Below are 24,705 nucleotides of genomic sequence, written 5' to 3' on the forward strand. Positions count from 1 at the left end.
CAGTGCGGAGAAGCTTCCGGGAAAACAGGAAACGACTCCTTTGCAACGCTATTGAAAAAGCAAACAAAATATGTTTCTCATGGGCTACCGTTAAGTCCAGTTGCCAAAAAGGTCTTTGATAGAGTGTTGTAGGGCTTTCGTCAGGTGGTTCTTACACAATATCACCTCAGGCTCAAATATTGACATAGGACTTAGGCAGCAGCAGAATACACTTTATAATTCACACCGCAACATCTCTACACAGAATGCCTTCGACTCCCTACCAACCGCCAACATTTAAAGTACAGCGCGGGAGGTTCTTGCATGCATAGATACGCAAGGGAGGTAGCCTAGGAAAGACCACAAGGGACAGATACCAAACATGGCAAACCTTGCACAATGTAAATACCATGGCGATGCTTTGAATAAACCGAGATATTACCCAAACCAAAAATTCAACAACGGCGTCATGAGCCTTAGTCGCCATGTCAAAAGAACAGTCACAGCCAGCGGGGTCACCTCAGACTACTTTAAATTTCTTAAAGATACAAAGGGGTGGGGGGGGGGGGGTTAAATTCACTCCCTCTCCTCCAAGTTTCGTACTCTCATTTGAACACCTACAACTCAACATCTAGCAATCTAGTGACATCTCAAGTATACAGTAAGTTCATTGACAGCCACAACCTCCACTGATGACTTATTACAGTATATATATATATATATATATATATATATATATATATATATCGCACAATCCCATTGTATGATAGGAATGCCATTGCAGGCTATTAAAGTATTTTATCATATGCCCTAAATACTCAAAAATCTGAATCTACACCACTAAATGTACGCTGCATAAAGGAAACGACAGCAGGGTTCGAACTACAGGGGTAAAACGAAACAGAGGCCTGGCATGAAGATCAACATAACAAGGAAATTATTTTGGATAAGTTACAGGAAAATGGAAACATTCCATATCACATGGTATTATGACTTGGTAAAGTTATAACTAGAGGTAGTGTAAGTGTCTTCCGAATAGATAAGCATAATATGATTAGTGAAATCTTCAGAGCCACAGCAATGGAAAGAATAACACTTAAAGCCGGAAATAGACTACGTTTCCATGTTCAAGCGACAGAAAAATTCCTGGACTCTTACGGATAACATTATTGCTAATTATATTATATCATATCAGATATTACAAGCAGGAAAAACATCTTATTAAAGGGATAGGAGGGTATCCAGTGAAATAAGCTAATCTTAGGAGGACTAGGATAGATCAGCGCCATTTATAGAATTTTAAGGCTATCCACTAGAGCCGTAATTACGAGCGGCACAGTACGGGACAGATTTACTGCACAACAAATTTGCGAATGACTCTAGCGTTATCATGCAGATGCAGTAAAATTAGATCCAATACTGTGCAATTATGAGTTTATAACCCAATGAAATGGGGAACTGCTGTGTGGGACAGTTTTTCAGAGCTAAACCACATAGAATTTGCTATTCCATGGGTTTGCCAGAAACGGGCGATTGTTAGGGACCTGGCGCTCTCAAGGTAATACCAAGGAGGTAGAGAGGATAAGGTGTTGGAAGATGAGGGGGTGTGTGAAGCCTCCAGTGAGGACTTATACCAGACATGGCCAAGGAGGGGGGGGGGGGGGGGCAGGGTGCGGAAATGTTATCAATCCGGAGGCGTGGGTAAGGGGAGACAGGGTGCAAGAGTTGATGGGTGGTGCCAGGCAGTAGAGGTGCAAGGGAGCTGGAGAGGAGCTGGGTACGGGTGCCAGAGCAGGGTGTAGGGGAAGGGGTGAGGGAGCTTAGCGATAGTGCCCCGGGCTTGCATTTTGTATTTCAGACTCCGAGTCAGGGGTGACATGCGGACTTGGGAAAGTCTTATGCGACTTACAAACCCAGAGGAGAAGAGATGACAGGGTCTCGGGAGGCCAGCCAGATGGCGTCATGGGACGATGACAACATTGCCTCAAGAAGGTCTGGAGTGGCCTCTGCAGTGCAACGGCTGGGACAGGTTAATGCGGCCTCTAGGACATCAAGCACAGGTGATCGGTGGAGCGGGTTGGGGGCACAGGCAGGAGGGCGTATCTCGGCCCCCTGTCTGCCTTCCGAGTTGGTAAGCGGTTCACAAGTTGGGGAGGGCGGCAGGTTGGATTAGCAAGATATGGGGCCATTATGGATGGAAGAGCTAGGGGGGCACGAGTCAGAATGCCTGTATTATGGTGAAGTTACTTTAGAAGAAGAGGACGAGTGGTGGGGGAGGGGTTTACGTAATGCACTTGTTTATAGCGTGTAACAGGAGCGTCACGACAGACCTGGGACACGTCAGACGGTATTGGCTGGTGGAGCCCCTCCACAACTCGTTGGGCTGCTGGATATACGGAGGCAGTTATGGACAACTGGGGCAACCCTGACAAACCTGAACCAGGGAAAACACTAGAATCCTAACAGTGGTTCAAGGCGACAAAGAACAAATGTACATTAAACAACCAAAAATGTATCAGTTAAACATATCAATAAAAAGAAAGGCAGTATGAGAGGGAAAAGAAAGGAAAAGATCAGGAAACCTATGTACAACAAAGGCAATTATAAATTCATACAAAATGTATTCACAAATTTCTTACAAAACTCAAACACATAAAACAATGGCGCTCAACACGGTACACAGACAAAAAATAATCAACAATAAAATGTGTAATCAAAAGAGTAGCTGTGGGAAGGGTTTATACATAGATGGGGAATTCAGAACAAAACTGAAACAAAGAAACATGACCATGCATCCTTCCTTCATTGCGGCCACATATATCATCGACGACGTTTCGACTGTCGTAAACATTCACGGTCATCATCAGGACAGAAAATTAGCTATCTGAGCGTCCAGGACAATTAGATAAAACATCTATTTCACATGAAAGATCCAGCCCGAGTTGCTGAAATAAATTTGAAGCCCTCAAGAGCTTGGCTGAAGTAAAGTTATTGGAGAGCAAAATAACGAAGATGTAATTCCATCATTACGAGCGGGACACAGAGTGAGTAAGCCCACATAGACGGATTAAAGAAACAGACCATAAATTCAAGGGATTGAGAAGAGCCAATGCAATGGGCAAATCCGTAAATCAATATCATCTTGAGATTCAGATTCTCGGGATGTGACGCGAGAGGTCTTTCAAGGGTCACGATATTGGGGAAACTGGCACGCATTGTATTCATGGGCAAACTTATGGGGATATACACCTGCGGCAGGGGAACTGGGTAAGACAACGTTAGAAGGCTGGTCTGGGGAAAGGGGCCAGCGGCCTCACACATGGAGGCCGTTTTCTAGGCGATTGCTTGAACAACTTTTAGCAGTGCTTCAGCACATATGCAAATAGGTTCTTTTCTTGACGCTTATGTCATGGGTGATTTTATGGGCTTTTGGGGTACTAAAACTGAGTTGCTGGACAGGAAAGGTATTCCGGGGTTGGATTGGTGAGATGACGAGAAGATGGATTGTAATTGTGCATTTGCCAATCTAAGATTTGAAAACAAAGTGAAACTCCATGGCTTCTCTGTCCAGGAAGTGTGTCCAGAAGAATGGGGCGGAGGAGTGGTCGGTGGTTAGTGGGACACCATGAGGGAGGTTTTTCATCAGAGAGATGGGTCTTGGGTGACTGTGCATCGGCTTCTATGGGTCATGCAGCGTGCTTTGACGGGCATAGGAGAAACTAAAGGAATTTGGGACACACTCATTTAGGATTGGAGCGGCCACTTTAGCAGCTTAGAGGATGGGGTAGGGAAAGGATTAGGGCATTGGGCCCATGGTCATCAAGCTGCTTCTGCCAATATGTGAACAGGGGGGGGGGGGTTGTGATGCTGCCATTTCCGTATCTTACATTTGTGTTCTTTTCGGGTGCTGTAGCTATGCAAGATGCAAGTGATTTATCCATATGGATCGTGGGACATTTCTTTATTAAACGGGTTGAGAGACAAACGGCAAAGGCAGTTACCTTGGGTTGCACGGACAGCTTTTTACTGTGCAATGGCACAGAAAAGGTGGTGTGCGTTGGCATGAATTGCATCCTTGTTTGAATCAGTTATTGCGGAGACGCAGATGTTCTGACTTTTGGTTTTGCATGAGGGGGAGGGTGGTATGTAAAGGCTTTTCATTTTTGAACGAGAAGAAAAGGGGCATGTTGGAACTCAGGAGGCAGTGGTTAGGGACATAAGCTATGTAGACGGAATTTGTTCCAAGGCAGCATTGGAGAGGGGTGACCAGGCCGCCATTGACAAGGCCATGCGCAAGATTAACAGGGACATGAGGGGTTTTATAGGGAAGAAAGGTTTGGAAGGGTAGAGCACCCGGAGTTGAATTTTGAGGCGCAATATTTATTTTGAGGGGATGGTGTGCATCTGTCAGTGTGCGGGTTACAGTTGTATTTGATTCAGATCAGAGGCGCTTTGGATAAGGTACTGTCAAGTAGTGGGGCTAGGGGAAGTTCCCAGGAGGGGACGGGGGCCAGAAAAGGGCAATAGGCCTTTTCCGAGTGGCAGTCGACATTGCAGTGGACATGGTTATTATACCTTAAGGTGATGGTTGTTAAAGGGGAAGCAGGACAAGTGGGGAGAGGGCATGATCATAAAGTTAAACCTGGAGGAAGGAAAAGTTATAAGTATAGTTAGATGATAATAGATGTAGGTCAAAATGTTTACCATTGTACAGGTTGATGGTTCAATGCTGGGGGAGGAGTTACAACTGCAAGATAAGGATGTTAAAGGGGGGTGGTAAATTTAGTGGTGGGGGTAGGGGGAATTAGGTGAAGTAATGTATAGTGAGGTCTAGTTTTGTGATGCAAAAGCCCTTGGGTAGAATGTATGCGATGTGCATGTGTTCAATAAAGAAGCATTTTTCACACTAGAAGTGAGTATGTGGTCTGAGCTGCTCCCATTTTTTATGAGATTTAAGACCACTGAAAGATGGCCACCTCCTTGTGTGCGTGCACACGCAAGGGCGGCCATTTTCACATGTTATTAATTAGGAAAAAACAGACACACATCTCCACCCAGATGTAGACTGCCAGCCTTCGAAGGTTCTGTAAAAGTTAATTACAGAAAACATTTCAAGATTGCCGCCCTCTTGTGCATGCATAGGTAGACTTTTTTTATATTGGAAAAACAAAAACTCTTATTAGCAAATCCACAATTTCCGCTGCCAACACCAGGCCCACTGGCTTTCCCAAATGCTTATTTACCAAAAACAACCACAGAGCACAATATTAAACTCTTCTCAATAATACGCATTTCCTTGCGTTAACAAGTTTTACTGCTCAAAACTAAAAATGTAATGGATATTTTTGTAATGAGTGACGTGTAACATGTACTTAGTGCCATTGCAGGGTTCTGGTGTGTACACTCTGGCCCCTTCCACCGCAGTGGCCTGACACTTCTCGCAGTGCCACTATGTGCCCCTTATGTTTCAGGTCACTCCCACGCCCCCTCGCAGCCTGCCTCTCTTGTGTCCCTGCTTGCAGCCCTAGTCTGCCTGTCGTCGATTCCATCGCGTCTTCATCTTTCCGCCTTCGCCCCAGGGGGTTTCCATTCACAACCCTTAAATGACTCCCACCTTCCTACACAACGTGCACTCCTCCCATGGCACCTTCTTCTACTCCATTGCCCTCTCGCCTTTTTCGGTGTCCATCCCTCCATGCAGCTCTCCCTCCCCAACGCCAATCCCCTTTCTTCCTCAACCTCCCTCCCCGAAGTCTTAAATCTCCCCTGTGTCCTTCTCAATCCCCATCTCCAGACCCAGTTCCAACACTCTTCAGTCACAGGTCCTAACACTGCCATCCTCATGCCTCGCCTCTCTCCATGGTCTCTCATCTCACAATGATGCATTCTTGGACTTTTAGTGTCACTGTAAGCACTGAGTGGCGTTTTCTATGAAGCCAGCAGTGGCTTCAAAGTTCACACGTGACATGGGGCCACTTGGCAGGTATGTTCCCCACGCGCCCATGCATCGCCCTGTCGCCACCCCAGTCTCCACTGCCTCTTCTCCCCTCCGCCCCCACGGCCGCCTGCTCCCTTTTCTGCACCAGGTCCCATCTCCCCTGCAGGGCACCCCTCGTCTCCCCTCCCTCGCCTGTTGCGCCATCATGCCGCCCTCCTACCACATTCCACCTCCCCCCCGCCTCCAATGCATTCACCTCACTCCCCCGCCCCTTCCCCCGGTGTCTGCCCTCCCTGTTCCGGTGCCACCCCATCACCACCTACCCTGCTGGGACACAAACACAATGGCTGCCTGAATGTAAACTTTCCTCCCTCTCCAGTCTCTGGCTTGTTTTTCTGTCCCCGGTGCAAGCTGCCCAGTCCTAAAGCCCACCGCCCTCAACACAAGGGCCCCCCTAAACACAAGAGTCCCACCCCCCATCTCTGCTCCATCCTCACCTGCGGCTCGACCCTCCTGTCGCCCGGGCTCCTCTCCTCGACCAGTGTTGTGCTGTCTCCTGGCCCCTGGCGTCCCTCCTGCCCGCAGATGCCTCAGGAGGAGGGCGGGGGGAGGAGGACAAGAAGGGAGGATCCGCTCCGGCAGACGCTGCTCCTCCTTCCAGGCGCTGCACGAACCACGGTCCGCTGCAGCCTGTGGGACAACGCTGCCCTCTGGCGGCCAGGCCTGCAGCCGCAGCCACTGTTGGCTGCCAGGGAGTGGTGCGGTGACTCACTGCTATCACTTGCGCACACTGCCGTGTTTATCTTCTGATAACCCGGGGACCTAAAAGGGCAATACCGACTGCCTATAACACACGCCGGGCGCATTTCAAGTAGTAAAATAAACTGAAAAGGTGGATGGGTTACTACAGGACTCCATGTAACCGAGACACGCTTCCAAGTCTTGGTCTGCCATTCACATATATAATTGTTTGCAGGTGTATCTTAAGCCAAGACTGCGCACCCAAGACTTACCAAAATTGGTCAACAAAATTATCCTAGTGACATGGAGTCGTATACTCGCCAAAATCTGATAACAGAGAAGAAGGGGGTTTCGAAAAACGTGAGATGAAATTAAGTTAGTTTCACTTTTGATTTGACCGAAGCCGGATAACGCGGAGTCTTTCACACGTGCTCCATGTCTGGAGACAGAGGCGCAACTAGAACCACATTTCGGTTGCTAAATTATTTTCGGGGGGGGGGGCAATTCTTCCAGTGATAGTCAGAATGGAGATGCAGGGGCTCAAGAAGGGGTGAAAAAACAACAAAGCCTCGTTAGCATTGCAAGTAAATGGTCTTCTAAAGATCTGTGAAGTACTCGGGTGGGTGGGTGGGTGGGTGTGCGTGCGTGCCCGGGAAGCTGTCTCAGCCCGGGCTGCCACACACGACGGGGGTGGGTGGGCTGAAGCTCTTTTTTTGTTTTAAAAGAGTTTTATATAGCGCGAACTCGACCCAAATCCAATCGGGTATTAGAGCGCTTTACATAGCACCAGTTACGTTACATTAGGACACACATTCATTCTTTGTTAGGCAAGGGGAGATTAAGTGATTTGCCCAGAATCACAGGATGTTCAGCGACATTACCAAGACTTGAACCCAGTTCCCCAGGTCGAGCGCCCTAGCCGTTATGCCGATGGGCGTTGCGCGCCTGTATGGAGGCATCTGGTAACCCGATGGGAGGTGTATATGATGTCAATGTAGGGCTTAAGTTGGTTCGTGTCCGGTCCGAGCCGCACACCTACTCTGTTTTTGCATTACGGTACTTGTTTTATTTGTTGCATTATAAAAATGCCACAAATAAGCTACAAATATTGAATATGGAACACTTTGAACTGTCTCTATTTAAGGGCACCAGATCTCTGCATGTCATCAGATAGACCATGTCCTGTGATGGCTTTTATTGAACAACTCTGAATTCTGGAGAGCTGTGGAAGTGGCGCATTTTCCAAGTCAATGCTGGAACAACTTCCAGTTTGTAGAGAGCCAATCTGGCTCTTCACTACAGTGTTGCTACTTACACGCATCCCCACACCCCTCAGGGCGGGCTTGACCCGAGGGGATAAATAAACGTCCGGAGACCGCTCAGGGTCTTCCAGCCACGATAGCGAAAGTGTAGTCTTGTGTATTTCTTTCAGCGCAGCTGATGCCTATTCACTCCCAAGGCCCCTCCGCGCTACATTGGCGACGAGGCCGGTCTTACCCCACGCGTGCCCGCTCACCAGTTTTCTCAGTATGGCCAAGGTACTGTGGGCGGTTCATCCCGAACCTTGCTGCCATATCAGAACCACTTCAGACCCTCACACGTCAAGATCACAAATGGGAGTGGATGGTGGCTGCCAACAAGGCGTTCAACGCCATAAAGGCGGGATTACTTGACTAGACGGTAATGGCCTACTTCCACCCCCAGCGGCGCACGGAGCTAGTCGTCAACGCATGTCCGGTCGGCCTAGGGGCGGTCCTCCTGCAAGAACATGGTTCGGAGATCTGGAAGCCAGTTGCCTACACAAGTAAAGCTCTCACCGACACAGAAACCAGGTACGCTCAAATAGAAAGATAGGCGTTGGCCATCAAGTGGCCGTATCAGCACTTCCATCTGTATCTGTGTGGCCAGGAGTTTCACTTGGTGACCGACCACAAGCCGCTGCTACCGCTGTTCGCAGGCTCATCTCGGCTGGCGCCCTGAGGATAGAACGATGGGCGGTGCAGCTGCAATCATACAACTTTAAAGTAATCTACCGTCCCGGCGCTCATAATCCGGCTAACTACCTGTCTCGTCACCCGGAGCCCCCAAGGGCGTCAGACCTGTCGGGAGATGCGTGTCACACAGAGGCCTTCGTGAATATGGTGTGTCAAGGGACGTGCCCGTCGGCCATGATGCTGGAAGAAATCGGCAGGACAACACAGGAGGATCACACACTGTCCCGGGTAAGGGAGGCACTTGAGAAACAACGGATGGACACACTTCATGGATGGGGCCCACTGTCAGGCTGGCAGTAGCTGTATACTCCAGGAAGCTACTAACCTGCTGATCGACCGGCAGGAACGATGACGTGCAGGAATTCTCTCTTTCCCACAAGTGCAACCCCACGCTGATGAACCCAAACAAACACCAGTGCATGGTAGAGGCACACAGGGGGAAAAAGAGAGGATCAACAAAGGAGAGATTGGGGTCAGCGTGGTTCTTCTATCAGCGAGCGGGAGGATCTTATGGAGTCACTCTCTTAGCAGGCTGCAGTAAGGAGGAGACAAACAGATCATGTGTTTAGGGAAGAAAGTGCCACCTACCCACTGCCTTCCTTCTCCCTCTAGAGGACTACTACGCACCTAAGGAGTACAGGAATCTAGAACCCCCAGTCTTGGAGACCGTTAGCTTCACGGCCAATGAAATCGTGGATAGGGCGTTGTCTCTCTGTGCAGAGTCCTTTCTGGGTCCTTACGAGTACGGTAGTTATCCTCACTATCGTGTTACCGCAGGCGGTACAGACCGTGCCTTACGTGTGCGCTGAAGATCCTCTCTGAAAGCAAAGGTCGGGTGTGAGTTGCGTAGCGCCAACGCTTTCCTCGCGTTGGCTGCGCAGTACGCTGAAAGTTAGGGAAACGCGGCTGAGGCACACGGAACAATCGCGTTTCCTGGGTGAGTCTACAAGGTCTTTCGGAGTAAATGCAGTTAACACAACTGCCTCGGTAATAGTCTTTAAACGGAGTGCTCCCGTTCCTCCCACGGCGTCCCACCTGATTACCTGGCCTTGGCGCTGCAGACAGGGATTGGAAACGGAGAAATCAAACGGGCTCTGTGACAACGGGCATCGGGTTCGCGGTTGTGGATGTAGGCGAGCGCTAGTCCTCCAGCGGGGATCACCATCCGCTAAGCGCTGTCTTCGGGAAACTTCAACGGATTGTCAAGCACCGTTCCTTCAGAGGGGGAGGGTCTTATAGCGGCGGTCATGTGATCGACACCGCTTCCTGCGCTCTGGAGTTCGGCGTCCCAGTGTCTTCTGGGAACTGTAGTTCGACTTTGGCTGCCGCTTCTTCTACTTGCAGCAAAGTAATAGCTGGGGGCGCCGGTCTTCCTTCCAGCCGTCAGGTGTCTCGCGAGGATCATGACAGAAACCCCTCTCGAAGACAGCCGTCTCGGCGGTTGCCCTGGTTTACCAGGATATCTGGCGTGGAATTGTTGTAGTAGTTTTGGGCAGTGAAGGTTAGTTGCTGGTTCCCAAGTCCGTTCTTCCGCCCCAAACCCTTTCCACTCTACTAGGTACTGTACTCTTCCCCTTACCAGACGGGAGTCTAGTAATGTTTGGACTTCATATTCGTCTTGACCCTCCACCTCCACAGGGAGGGGAGTCAGGGGTAGTCTCATGCTGGCAGGGCATGGTCGGAGAAGGGAGACATGGAAAACAGGATGTATTTTCCAGGAGGAGGGTCGGCATAGCCTCACTGCAACAGGATTCAGGATGTGTTCTATTCTGTAAGGCCCTACATACTTGGGAGCTAGTTTACCCACCCCTTTGAGATGTAGATTCTTGGTGGACAACCACACTTTGTCTCCCACCTGATACTCAGGTTCTGGTGCTCTCTTTCGATCAGCGTACAGTTTTTGTGTTTTTTGCGCTGTCTAAATGGAGTCTGGTCTCTTTTAGAACGGTTCGAAGGTGAGTATGGTGTTCTTGAATTGTGGGGTGTTTGGTGACCACAGGCCACTCAAACGGGAGAATGTTAGGGTGGAAACCGTAAAGACAAAAGAAAGGGGAACACCCTAGTGTGGCGTGTTCTGCGTTATTGTATGCGAACTCCGCTAACCATATTAAAGGGTACCACTCTATGGTGTTTTGAAGGGTAAAACAACGCAGGTACTGTTCTAGTGTCTGATTCAGGCGTTCTGTTTTACCATCCGTCTGAGGATGATAACTCGTGGATAGACGGGCATCAATATTCATCGATTCACACAATTTTCTCCAAAAGCGTGAGGTGAATTGGGATCCTCTGTCTGTTATGAGTACCCTCGGTAGTCCGTGTGCTCTCACCACGTGTTGAAGGAATACCAGAGCCAATTCGCCCGCTGTGGGAAGTCTTTTGAGAGGGACGAAGTGACCCATCTTTGTTAGGTGATCAATTATCACTAGCACGGTGGTATATCCTTCACAGGGCGGCATCTCAACTACGAAATCCATCGATACAGTGTGCCATGGGGCTGGTGGGATAGGGATGGGACACAACAGCCCCACTGGTTTAGAATGGCTGGTTTTGCTCTGTGCACAGACGGCACAGTTCTTCAGATATTCTTTAGCATCCGTCCGTAAGGTGGACCACCAAAAGGACCTTTCTAGTCCTGCTATGGTCTTGTTTACCCCCAAATGGCCTCCCAACGCGGAATCATGGATCCAAGTGATAGCTTGTTGTTGTTGTGCCTGCTGGGGTAGAAACAGGGCATTGTTCTGGAACAGGAAGTCCCCTTTTTTGTTTCTGTGGGCTGGGTCTGTTTGTATCCAGGCGTGGATGTTGAAGTCGGATAAGGACGCTTTCACAGCCTCAAGGTATTCATCTGAAGAGGTGAGGGCAAGTAACTGGTGAGAAAAGGCCTTGTCGGGCAGAATAGACTGTGGCTCAGGGGGTATGCTCATCTCGGGGTGTGTGGGTTCCTCCATACGGGATAAGGCATCGGCCTTGCCGTTCTGGGGTCTAGGTCTATATTTGATAAGGAAGTCATAATCGGAGAAGAACAGGGACCAGCGTAACTGACGCGGGGTGAGGGCTCTGGCTGATTTCAGGAACAAAAGGTTTCTGTGGTCGGTGTACATCTCAACTGTATGACTTGCCCCTAGAAGATAGTGCCTCCACTCTTCACAAGCCCGTTTGATGGCCAGCAGCTCCTTATCCGTGATGGAGTAGTTCACCTCACTCGGGGATAGTTTCTTGGAATAATACGCCACCGGATGGAGTTGCCCCGTTTGTTGGTGTCGTTGGGACAACACTCCGCCTATGGCGTATTGTGACGCATCCGTCTCCACCACGAACGGCAGGTCAGAATTTGGGTGGAGTAGAATTGGAGCGGTTGTGAATCTTCTTTTTAACTCCTAAAAGGAGTGTTCTGCCTCTTGGTCCCAGACAAAAGGTGTATTCTTTCGCAGTAAACGAGAGATGGGGTGTATCACCTTAGAGAAGTCTTTTATGAACCGCCGATAGTAATTGGCGAACCCCAGAAATCGTTGTACCGCCTTAACGTGACTTGGGGCTTTCCAAGAAGTGATTGCGTCCACTTTGGCGGTATCCATTTGAAAGCCTTGCGAATTGATGATGTACCCCAGGAAGGCCACTTCTTTACATGGAATAAGCATTTTTCCAGCTTTGCGTATAAAGAATGGCGTTGAAGGCGGTTCAAAACTTCTTGTACATGGGTAATGTGTTCTTGCAAGGAGGACGAATAGATGAGTATATCATCTATGTAGACGATGCAGCAAACCTCCAGCAGGCCTCTGAGGACTTCATCCATAAAGAACTGGAATGCTGCTGAGGCATTGCATAGACCGAAGGGCATGACTTGATACTCGTAAAGACCAAACTTGGTTCGGAACGCAGTTTTCCATTCATCCCCAGATTTTACACGAACCAAATGGTATGCACCCCGAAGATCTAGTTTGGTGAATATTTGGGCCCCCGTGAGCTGGTCCAGCAGCACGGGAATCAACGGGAGAGGATATCGGTTCTTAATGGTTATCTTGTTGATGGCTCGATAATCGATGCAGGCTCTTAACTCGTCGCAGTCTTTTTTAGAAATAAAAAAGAGGGGAGAAGAGGCGGGTGATGAGGAATGGCGGATGAATCCTGACTCCAGATTCTCCTCCAGGTATTTCTTGAGGTAGCGGGTCTCCGGTTTGGTGAGTGCATACACTCGGCTGCAGGGGATGTCGGCTCCAGGGTGGAGATCGATCCGGCAATCGAATGATCAGTGGGGAGGCAATTGGGTCGCCATTTGTTTATCAAACACTGGTTGGTATTTCGTATACACGTCGGGTAATGAGGCAGCACAGCAATATTCAGGTTTTTCCCGGCCTTCAGCGAGGAAACTTGCTTGTGTTCTGGAACCGTTGTCCTCCTGCAAGGATTGCCTAGTACAGTGCCTTTTGCAATGATCAGATGTCAGGGATACCGTGCGCTCTGCCCATCGGACTACTGGGTCATGCAGAGTCAGCCACGGCATGCCTAAGATCAAGCGGAATTGAGGGGCGTCTATTAGGTCAAACCGCAGAACTTCATAGTGGTCTTCCCCTACCCTCATTTTCAGGGGTATGGTGTGATGTCTGACAGGTCCGGATGTTAAGGTCTTACCATCTACGGCTTTCACTATTTCGGGTATTGCCTTACTTTCGTATAGCACCCCAAACCGCCGAGCATATTGTAGATCCATGAAATTTCCGGTTGCGCCTGAATCCAAGAAGGCTGCCACGTCTAGAGGGTGGTTCTCGGTGATCCATACAGTAACGCACACATTGATGTGGGCTACGGCGGGTTGCATGGTGTTGGCTAGTGCTAGGGGAATCTGTGATAAACCTGTACCCATGGCAGTGATCCCTTCCTGTCGTGGGCTTTCTAGTTTTCCGACTCCTGTGAAAAAGAAGCGGCTGGTACTTGTATGGAGCTGGGTCGTTCGGGGGCCTTGGCTCTCGCGCGACATTCCCTGATAAAATGCCCGCTTTTCCCACAGTAAAGACAAAGCTTCTGCTGCCTTCTTTTTTCCCTTTCTTCAGGGGTAAGAGGACCTCGCATTCCCCCAATCTGCATGGGTTCGCTGGTATCTGTGGTTTTCGGACGTTCCTCGGGGAGTGATCAAATCCTAGGAAGCGGGAAGCGAGTCTCACCTCGAGCCTTATCAGTCTTCCGCTCTTGCAAGCGATGTTCCAACTGTACTGTGAGATCAATCAGCTCCTCACAAGTCGGAGGCAGCTGAACCACTTTAGATAATACGTCTTTTAGCTCACCTCGAAGACCTTGGTAGAATAGGGTGGAACGTTTCTCGGTAGGCCAATCGGTTTCCACCACCAGTCTATTAAACGTGGTGATATATGACAGCAAATCCTGTGAGCCTTGCCTGAGGGTAAGCAATTCACGATCCAATGATAGCATGTGAGATTTACGATCGAATAGTCTTCTCATTTCTGTACAAAAGTCTTGGAAATTGTGCAGCACCGGGTCGTTTCTTTCCATTAACGGAATGGTCCAGCTAGCCGCGTTGCCCCCCATGTACGACATCATGAAGGAGGTCTTTGCGGTATGTTCCTGGAAGATCGTCGGTTTACAAAGGAAATGTAACCTGCATTGGTTAAGAAAAGTCTCAAATTTCTTTGGATCCCCGAAGAACCTTTCGGGGGGGGCTAATGGTATCCCATGAGTCTGGATGACATGCACTGTAGGAGCAGAATCCTGAGAAGCTTGTGACGTGCCAGGAGGGGAAAAGAACCCTGTACCAGAGGCGCCACCCCCCAGTACCGGGGTTGTGCGTGTCGCAGGAGGGGGAAGGGTCCAATCTTTTATGTACGCGCTCTTACCAGGGCCTTGTCTAGTAATGCCTGCGACCTCCCTGCGCAAGGTACACATTTCTTTTTTCATTTCTTGGTTCTCTAACCGAGAAGCGTGTACTTCCTGTTGTAAAGCCGCGATGCTCTCCAACAGGGAGGACAACACGACATTGGAGTCCATCGTTCAGGCCGAGAAGTATACTTGGGCTTGACAATCTGTCAGGCTGGCAGTAGCCGTATACTCCAGGAAGCTACTAACCTGCTGATCGACCGGCAGGAACGATGACGTGCAGGAATTCTCTCTTTCCCACAAGTGCAACCCCACGCTGATGAACCCAAACAAACACCAGTGTGTGGTAGAGGCACACAGGGGGAAAAAGAGAGGATCAACAAAGGAGAGATTGGGGTCAGCGTGGTTCTTCTATCAGCGAGCGGGAGGATCTTATGGAGTCACTCTCTTAGCAGGATGCAGTAAGGAGGAGACAAACAGATCATGTGTTTAGGGAAGAAAGTGCCACCTACCCACTGCCTTCCTTCTCCCTCTAGAGGACTACTACGCACCTAAGGAGTACAGGAATCTAGAACCCCCAGTCTTGGAGACCGTTAGCTTCACGGCCAATGAAATCGTGGATAGGGCGTTGTCTCTCTGTGCAGAGTCCTTTCTGGGTCCTTACGAGTACGGTAGTTATCCTCACTATCGTGTTACCGCAGGCGGTACAGACCGTGCCTTACGTGTGCGCTGAAGATCCTCTCTGAAAGCAAAGGTCGGGTGTGAGTTGCGTAGCGCCAACGCTTTCCTTGCGTTGGCTGCGCAGTACGCTGAAAGTTAGGGAAACGCGGCTGAGGCACACGGAACAATCGCGTTCCCCGGGTAAGTCTACAAGGTCTTTCGGAGTAAATGCAGTTAACACAACTGCCTCGGTAATAGTCTTTAAACGGAGTGCTCCCGCTCCTCCCACGGCGTCCCACCTGATTACCTGGCCTTGGCGCCACAGACAGGGATTGGAAACGGAGAAATAAAACGGGCTCTGTGACAACGGGCATCGGGTTCGCGGTTGTGGATGTAGGCGAGCGCTAGTCCTCCAGCGGGGATCACCATCCGCTAAGCGCTGTCTTCGGGAAACTCCAACGGATTGTCAAGCACCGTTCCTTCAGAGGGGGAGGGTCTTATTGCGGCGGTCATGTGATCGACACCGCTTCCTGCGCTCTGGAGTTCGGCGTCCCAGTGTCTTCTGGGAACTGTAGTTCGACTTTGGCTGCCGCTTCTTCTACTTGCAGCAAAGTAATAGCTGGGGGCGCCGGTCTTCCTTCCGGCCGTCAGGTGTCTCGCGAGGATCATGACACCCACGTCCTCCGGCCGGAAGTCAGTCACACCCGACAGCAGCTGTGGCAAATACGCCACAAACTCAGCATGGGTGAGCAAGGAGTGGTTCTGAGAGGTCACCTCATAGTGGTCCCGGAGGGTTTACAGAAGAAGATCCTCGCGCTGGCACATGTTGGCCACCAAGGATGGGCGAAAACGAAAGCCAGGCTGTGGGCCAAGGTCTGGTTCCCGGCAATGGACTCTATGGTGGATGAAATGGTAAGGCAGTGCCATGCCTGCACGATCACTGGAGGCGATCCCACACCGGCACCAGTGATCACGGAAGAGCCAAGCACGGCCCTCTGGACTCAAATCAGTCTCGACTTTGGGAGCTTCCCGGATGGACGTCACATGCTGGTCATCGTCGACTCCTTCTCAAAGTTTCCCATAGTGGAAATAGTTGCGTCAACAGCATTTCCACAAGTGAAGAGTGTCCTCGACAGAACTTTTGCAATGATGGAGCTACCGGAAGAGCTCAAGTCTGACAATGGACCCCCATTTCAGGGCCGAGACTTTCAAGAGTACCTTGAAAATAAAGCAATACAGCACCGGAAGATCACCCCGCTATGGACCCAAGCAAATGGGGAAGTAGAACGCCTAATGAGGACTCTCAACCGAGCACTGCGCATCGCTGTGGATGGGGGAGAAGACGCTGAAACGGCTCTTGATCAATTTCTGGGAGCATATCGACAGACCCCACACAGTACGACCAAGTGCGCGCCGGCTCATCTATTGTTCAAAAGGGCTCCACGGGACAGCATCCCGGCTGACCCGACGTGGATGCCCATGGAACGGGACAACGACACAGTCCAAGCAAAGAGAGAAACAACCAATTGAAAGGCCAGCGAAGCCCGAAGGGCACAGGAACATCATCTGAGAGTAGGAGATTGGGTGGTGATTAAAGACCGACACCCCGGTTGGAAGTTTCGGACGCCCTATGAGCCGGAAGCATGGGTCGTTGTAGGCGTTCAAGGGACCATGGTTACTGCTCGAAGGGGACAACACTCTGTCATGAGAAACGTGTCCAGCTTTAAGAAGTTGCTCGAGAGGGAGCTGGACCAAGAAGCATCTGACCATCAGGACACCCTTCCGAGTCTCTCCCCACCTGCTTCTCCCAGCATGGGGAGTCCACCATCGGAAACACCACGGCAAGTTAGCCAAGGGTCTAGTGACACTCAGGTCGACTGGTCAAAGCACAGCAACTGAGTCATCCAAGAGTATCCCGTCCAGTGCTCAGGCCGGTCCTAGTTCCCGGAGCCAGAAGTATGGTCTCCGGCCAAATCCTGTGCCAAGTCAGAGACTGAAAGACTTTGTATATATGTCTCCATGAACTGAGAGGACTTGATGGTCCAGAACCGAAAGAAAGGAGGGATGCAGAGAGCCACTCGGGCTCTTCACTACAGTGTTGCCACTTACACGCATCCCCACACCCCTCGGGTCGGGCTCGACCCGAGGGGATAAATAAACTGTTGGAGACCGCTCGGGGTCTTCCAGCCAAGATAGCGGAAGTGTAGTCTTGTGTATTTCTTTCAGCGCAGCAGAGGCCTAATCACTCCCAAGGCCCCGCCGCGATACACAGTTATCAAGGTATTTTTTTTAAATTATAAATTCCAGGAGGTATATTTCCACAGAGCACATCTGTTCTTTTCCACAGCCAGCACATGCCCAGCAGTCGCCGTCGCCTCATTCCAAGCTGCACATTGAGAAACACGAGCATTGGAGTTGACAATATCACACAATGACACACACCCCTTCACTTGCCAGTTCGTGAAGTGCCTCCTTGGGGGTCCGAAGGTGCAGTAGGGATGGAAAGTTCCTCAGAAGTGGAGGGGTGATGTTCACCAATGGAGAGACGAGGGCGAGTCATCTTCCAGAGCTCTCCCAAAGAGTTCAAAATGAATGAGAGGTTATTTTCTGTTTGTGTTAGGTTGTTTTTCTGTGTGTAGTTTTCGTTTCTCAGTCCATAGGGAAAACTAGTTAGAGAGTAGAGACTCTCTGAACTATGGGGCTATTGAGAGGATAAGCTGAGAGGCAACCTGTGACCTGAGGGATCAGTGACATGACATCTGGGAGGAAGAGGGGAGGGGGTAATTTTCAGAGTCAAGAGCGCAAGAAGGAGAGAGGTTAGGACGGAGTGTGTGGGGAGTAATGCTCGCATCAGAGTTTTGTGATCTAGTGTGTGCTTCAGAAGAGGATCATTGACTGTGAGGGGTGTTTGTGAGTTCTCGTATAGTTAGAAAAGTTGCAAAATGTAGGTGGAAGGTTTTCACTTTACAGCAGATGCTTGAATCATTATACTTACATTTCTGTATATTGAAATGTCGACTTGGTTCAGAGTAGCAGAAAGAAAAAAGGTATGATTTGGATGATTTGGGAGCTGCCCTTGTACAGATAAAAGCCGTATTTCTCAAGGAACCAGGAAATGCTACAATTGCAAAGTGTGTCAAATTGCCAAAAATCGAAAGGAAATCAAATTGGCGAATAATAAAATCTGTAAAATTCAAGAACTAATCACGAACAGACATCGGACAACCATGCAGCCCTCAAGAACACCAGCCGCAAGCACCACCAACTAATTTGAACCGCCAAAAGGACCTCCCTCAAGGAACGCATCAACAACAATGCACACAACAGCAAAGAGCTCTTCAACATTGTGAAGGAACTCGCCAACCCCAGCTCCAGCTCTAATGGCATTCCTGCGTCACAAGACCTCTGCGACTCTCTAGCCACCTTCTTCCACCGCAAGATCATAGACATCCACAACAGCTGCAACACTCAGATCCCCCCGACAGACCTCAAACTCACCGCCCCCCAGTCACACCGGACTCCTGCTCTCCTGGAACCATGTCAACGAGGAAGACCCCATCAAAATCATGAACACCATCCACTCCGGCTCACCGTCAGACCCCTGCCCTCACCACATCTTCAACATAGCGAGCTCCATCATCACACCCCAACTCCGGAAGATCTTCAACAGCTCCTTCGAGACCGCCACCTTCCCGTAGAGCTGGAAACATGCAGAGATCAACGCCCTACTCATGAAACCCAAGGCGGACCCAAAAGACCTCAAGAACTTCCCGCCCACCTCCCTGCTCCCATTCCCGGTGAAAGTCATCGAGAAGATTGTCAACAGACAACTGACCCACTTCCTTGAAGAGAACAACACCCTGGACTCGTCCCAATCCGGATTCCGCAACAACCACAGCACCGAAACCGCCCTCATCGCCGCCACCAATGACATCAGGACCCTGCTGGACAACGGACAACCGCGGCCCTCATCCTCTTAGACCTCTCGGCCGCCTTTGACACCGTCTGCCACAACGCCCTACACACATACCTCAACAATGCAGGGATCCGCGACAAAGCCCTGGATTGGATCACCTCCTTCCTCACCGACAGAACCCAGAGAGTTCACCTACCCTCATTCCGATCCTAAGCCACCAAGATCACCTGCGGCGTACCCCAAGGATCATCCCTCAGGCCGACTCTTTTCAACTTCTACATGACACCGCTCGCCAACATTGTCCGATCGCACGACTTCAACATCATCTCATATGCCGACGACACCCAGCTGATCCTCTCCCTCACCAAGGACCCCACCACCGCCAAAACCAACTTCCACGAAGGAATGAAGGCCGTCGCCGAAGGGTTGAAGTACAGTAGCCTAAAACTGAACTCAGACAATTCAGAGGTTCTCATCCTCGGCTCCACACCCCCTCCGCCTGGGACGACTCCTGATGGCCGGCCTCACTAGGGGCTGTGCCGACACCCACCAACCACGCACGCAACCTGGGGTTCATCCTGGACTCATCACTGTCAATGACCCAGCAAGTCAACGCCGTTTCCTCCTCCTGCTTCAACACCCTCCGCATGCTTCACAAGATCTACAGATGGATCCTCACCGGAACCAGAAAGACGGTCACCCAGGCCCTCGTCCCCACCTCTACGCGGGAACCAAGGCAAACTCCAGAAAAGACTTCAATGCATACAGAACGCATCTGCACGCCTCGTCCTCGACATCCCCCGCCACAGCCACATCACTGCCCACCTGAGAGACCTGCGCTGGCTCCCTGTCAACAAGAGGATCACCTTCAAGCTCCTCACCCATGCTCACAAAGCACTCCATGACCGCGGACCAACATACCTGAACAAAAGACTCACCTTCTACTCTCCCAACCGCCAGCTTCGCTCCGCTGACCTCGCCCTCGCCACCGTTCCACGCATCCACCGAACGACCACTGGCAGCAGATCTTTCTCCCACCTCGCTGCCAAGACATGGAACACCCTCCCCATCCACCTGCGACAGACCCAGGACCTGCTGACCTTCTGGAGACTCCTCAAGACCTGGCTGTTCGAACAGTGGCAGCTTCCCCCCACTTAGCGCCTTGAGACCCTCGTGGGTGAGTAGTGCACTCTACAAATGCTTGATTGATTGATTGACATGTAAAAGTCAATACGTATTATACGTAATTCAATGTCCTTGCGCTCTCAAATATGTCAGATTTTACAGGAAACAGTGGTCCCTGAAAGCAAAAAGGGTTTAGTGGTGCAATGAATATAGCCTCAATCGGTTCTATATTATAGCCAGTGTCCAGCCGGACAAAAGCAACTTTAATATACAGAATTTAATCAAACAGATGTAAGTTAAATCTCAGTGGGATACAAGCCTGTATCCTACAACTTACACATCGCATGGAAAACAAAGTGCGAAAAATCCTTAGGCAATTTACATGGATGTTTCAATCAGTAAATACTTCAGATAGTGAAACATCTGATACAATAAGGTCACCTTCACGGTAATTTATATACAGTAAATACAGTGTGTAAGGTAGACAACTGTGTCAACGGCGTTTCGATCCTTATCAGGGGGATATCGGATCATCATCAGGACTAATTAAATAAAATTGCCCGTATAAAAATGTCTCGAGGGTTCAAGGAATGTGAAAAACGGCATCAAAGGCACGAAGAGATCTGTAGAATGGTCCCAGGTGTCGTGTTTCAGGCTCGAGGGGAATTAAGGGGCGGCGGGATTGAATATTGCATCGAGGGCACGGAGAGAAGTATAGGTTAGTCCCAGGTGTTGCGTTTCAGGCTCGAGGGGATTTAATGGGCGGCGGGATTGGATATCCGGGGAGGAGTATTGACCACAGTAGGGAATCCTCCTCGTGGGTTCGAGAGGGTAGTGTTCCGTGGCCGCATCTGAAGTCGAAGGTTAGCCTATATATATATGTGTGTGTCTCTGTGTGTATATATATATATGTGTGTATATTTATATATATATATATGTAAACACCAGACGCAACCTCCCACTTTGCGAAGAAGAAAGCACACGGACACCAGCTCGTGCTTCAAGGGAATTTAATGGAATCCAGCACCAACACAGCACGCCATTACGCGTTTCGGCCACAAGGTGGCCTTGATCACATAAGGTAACCGCCATTATTGTTGCCCTTATATACTTAGCACTCTATAATCATGTGATGCTTGTGATGAAAGACATAGTAGAAATCTATGATAAGTAGTATTTATACAAAATATACAAATATGCTTGTAATTACTACGCCGTGAGTTTTACAACAAAAATCCTGAATATGGGCTGCAAATTATATCTTTCTCTTGCCATCCTAATTTCATGGAAAAGTGCAAAATGACATGAACAAACTTGTAGTAAAGTGCAAATGCTGATTGTGCAAAATACGCAAGTTAAAGTGCAGTTTGCAATGGTGTTGATGTGCAAAATATACAATGATAGTGCAAAGTGCAAATGGTGCAAAATACGCAATAATAGTGCAAAATGCAAACTGTCGCATACAATATGCACATAACAACACTGTTATGAAACAAATGCAAAATGTTCATAGGTACATTAAAAGACATCTCTCTGAAAGATGGCAAGGAAGCCTAAGATAAAAAGGACTAGTAAGCAAGCCCAGGATTCTGTAAAAGTCAATTACGAATATGTTGATCATAAGAATATTATCAAAAAAAGAAGTGAGAAGAGTGCAAATATAAATGATAACAGGGTGAAGAAAAAAAAAATATATATTCGCCAGAAGGTGGGTATACGTAGTACCTAGTTACCATAGGAAAAGCATTTTTTTTACTTGCCTACAACTTTGGTGACGTTTGACCAATCTACATGACATTTTCAAAAAAAGAAAAGTGTCAAAGTAGATTCTGTGCGTTATGGAAAGTTTGGCGGTGATCCGTGCAGTGAGGATTGAGAAATAGGGGCTATAATAAGGGTGCGTTTGTAATGTTAATTCCCACAGGAAGGAGTTGTCGAACCTACAGCCCGAACCACAGGACTGAATTACACCTAATTTGGCAGAAAGGTAGATGTTGTTATGCAGATTTTGCTTTATGTTAATTGGTGCAAATCTGTTCAGTAGTTTTTGAGAAATTAAAAACGAACAATATAGTGACATCTGTGGCAGCGGATATTTTGCAGCGGTTTTGCGGTGGTCGCAGTGAAATTGCAATGTTTTTGCTGTAAATTGTAAATGCGCGCACCAGGGGAAATACTTTGATTGGCTGGACGCAACCTGAACAGAAAGTTGTGGCCGCCATTTTTTTTGAACAGGAACGGTTCCCAGGGCTGAAAATGTGTGTCCAAGCTAAGATAAGGGCTCAGGGTGAAGATACTCAGACCCCATGTTTGAGAAATGGGGATGTTAGTGACTTAAGTTGTGTCCAAAATAGTTTTTTTAATTGCAATCGATATTCGCAACGCCGCCGTGATCGCCAGCACGTACCATCTCGGTGACATTGCGAATATTGCAGTGCCATTCTAAATATTGGTAGAAATATAAAACACATTTTTTTAAATATAGTTGTACACACTCGCCGGTCACTGTCACAGACACATGTATGCACTCACAAACTCACTCAGACACTTATACACCCATTCACATACCCACTCACACTCTTATAAATCCAGTCACATACACACTTAGATACTCATGCACCCACTCACATATACATTCAGGTACTCATGCACCCACTTACAGACTCACTCGGAGAGTGACACACCCTTGTACAGACCCACTCAGAGACTCACACACGTATAGACATACGCGCAGTCTCATACCCAATTAAAGACTCTTAAATCCGCTCACAGACCCACCTGGGCACTCATGCACCCACTCACAGACCTACTCAGATACTCAGGCACTCACTTACAGACTCACTGAGAAAGTCATTCACCCGTTTACAGACCTACGCACATATGTGCTCACAGAGCCACTGAGACACTCATACACCCACTGACAGACCCAGTGAGATACTCATACACCCAGTCACAAATCCACTCAGACACTTATACACCCACTTACACACCCATACAGTCACTCACACACTCAGTCACAGACCCTCTTGGAGACGTATGCACTCAGTCACTCACTCATATACTCAGACTTACACACCCACTCACAGACTCACTCAGATAGACACACCCACTCGCTCACCCACTCAAATACTCACACATCCACTCACAGACCCACCCAGACACACACCATCCCTGTCGCAGACCCACTCAAACACTCATGCATGCACCCATTCACTCACCCACTCAGAGACTTATGCTCTCACTCACAGACTCATTGAGACACTCATACGCAGACACTCATACACTGACTCACAGACCCACCCAGTCACTCATACACTCAGAGACTCACACACCAACTCACAGTCCCACTCAGAGACCTATGTACCCACTCACAGAACCACTCAGATACTCATGCTCCCAGTCACAGACCCACTGAGAGACTCAGGCACTCACTCACAGACCCACTCAGACACTCATGCACCCACTCACTCACCCACTCAGACACTCACTTAGACACTCATGTATCCACTCACAGATTCAGTCAGACAGTCATACACTTACTTACAAAGGCACTCATACACCTACTCACAGATGGACTGAGAGACTCATGCAACCAGTCACAGACCCATTGAGACACTCATGCACACACTCATAGATCCACTTAGACAGTCACACAGTACGTTATAGGACCATTGATAGGCTGTCTATCTATGTGTTCAACACTTTGTCAAAAACACATGGTATTCGCCACTTCTAACCTGATCACGACCTCCAGTGTGGGTATGAACAAGGAAAATGCATTTTTGATGCATGTTTTTCAACAAGTGAATACAAAGGGGAAAGTTAAATTAATATCTTACTAAACAACTGGACTGAAACGTTATGTAAAATATGTCTATATATGTGTTTTACACCTTGTCAAAAAAACATGATATTCACGGTGTGTCATCGGTGATCGTAACATCATTGCAAAAAACAAAAATATCTTAAAATAAAAATATGAATGTCCTTTTTAAATAAATAGATGACAAATACAATAATAAGTGGGGCACCGTGCAGATGCAATATTCAATATTTAATTATAGAAGAAAATACAAGGGCGTTATAGTTATGAAATATAATTCTAAAAAACCACAGAAATTCATTGAAAAAAACAAAGTTTACAGGGACGTTATAGTTAGGCTGACATTTTACTCATACAAAACAAGAGACATTCAGCAGTTATAGTTAGCTGAGCTAACTATAACTTGTGCCCCCGCAATGCACTGCTTATGACCTCACATATTACATCACTCCTGACATGGTCAGTGACATCACTCATGACATCACATCATCCACAGAATCTCTGGCGCACCTACTCACACCCTCATATAACCTTTTATACACCCACTCCAACTTCCACACTACCAATTTCAAAACCCTTTACACACACATACAAGTACTTACATACCATCTCACTGATTTCTAGGTCTACACACACATCCACCCAGTCACCCATACAACCACCCATAATCCAACTCACTCACTAATACAGCCACTTATATATC

General features: G+C 48.7%; 1 protein-coding gene across 1 annotated transcript in view; it reads right to left on the reverse strand.

Annotated features, from left to right (window-relative positions):
* TMBIM1 (transmembrane BAX inhibitor motif containing 1) overlaps positions 1 to 6,551 on the reverse strand; it is a 233,355-nt gene extending 226,804 nt beyond the window's left edge. The window contains exon 1 of the mRNA XM_085650023.1: positions 6,415 to 6,551. The gene's annotated coding sequence lies outside the window, so the exon portion shown is untranslated. The remainder of the gene's footprint in view (positions 1 to 6,414) is intronic.
* Between the last annotated feature and the right edge of the window lie 18,154 nt (positions 6,552 to 24,705).

The sequence above is a fragment of the Triturus cristatus genome, chromosome 3_2 (assembly GCF_964204655.1).
Source record: "Triturus cristatus chromosome 3_2, aTriCri1.1, whole genome shotgun sequence".
Classification (NCBI taxonomy): Eukaryota; Metazoa; Chordata; class Amphibia; order Caudata; family Salamandridae; genus Triturus; species Triturus cristatus.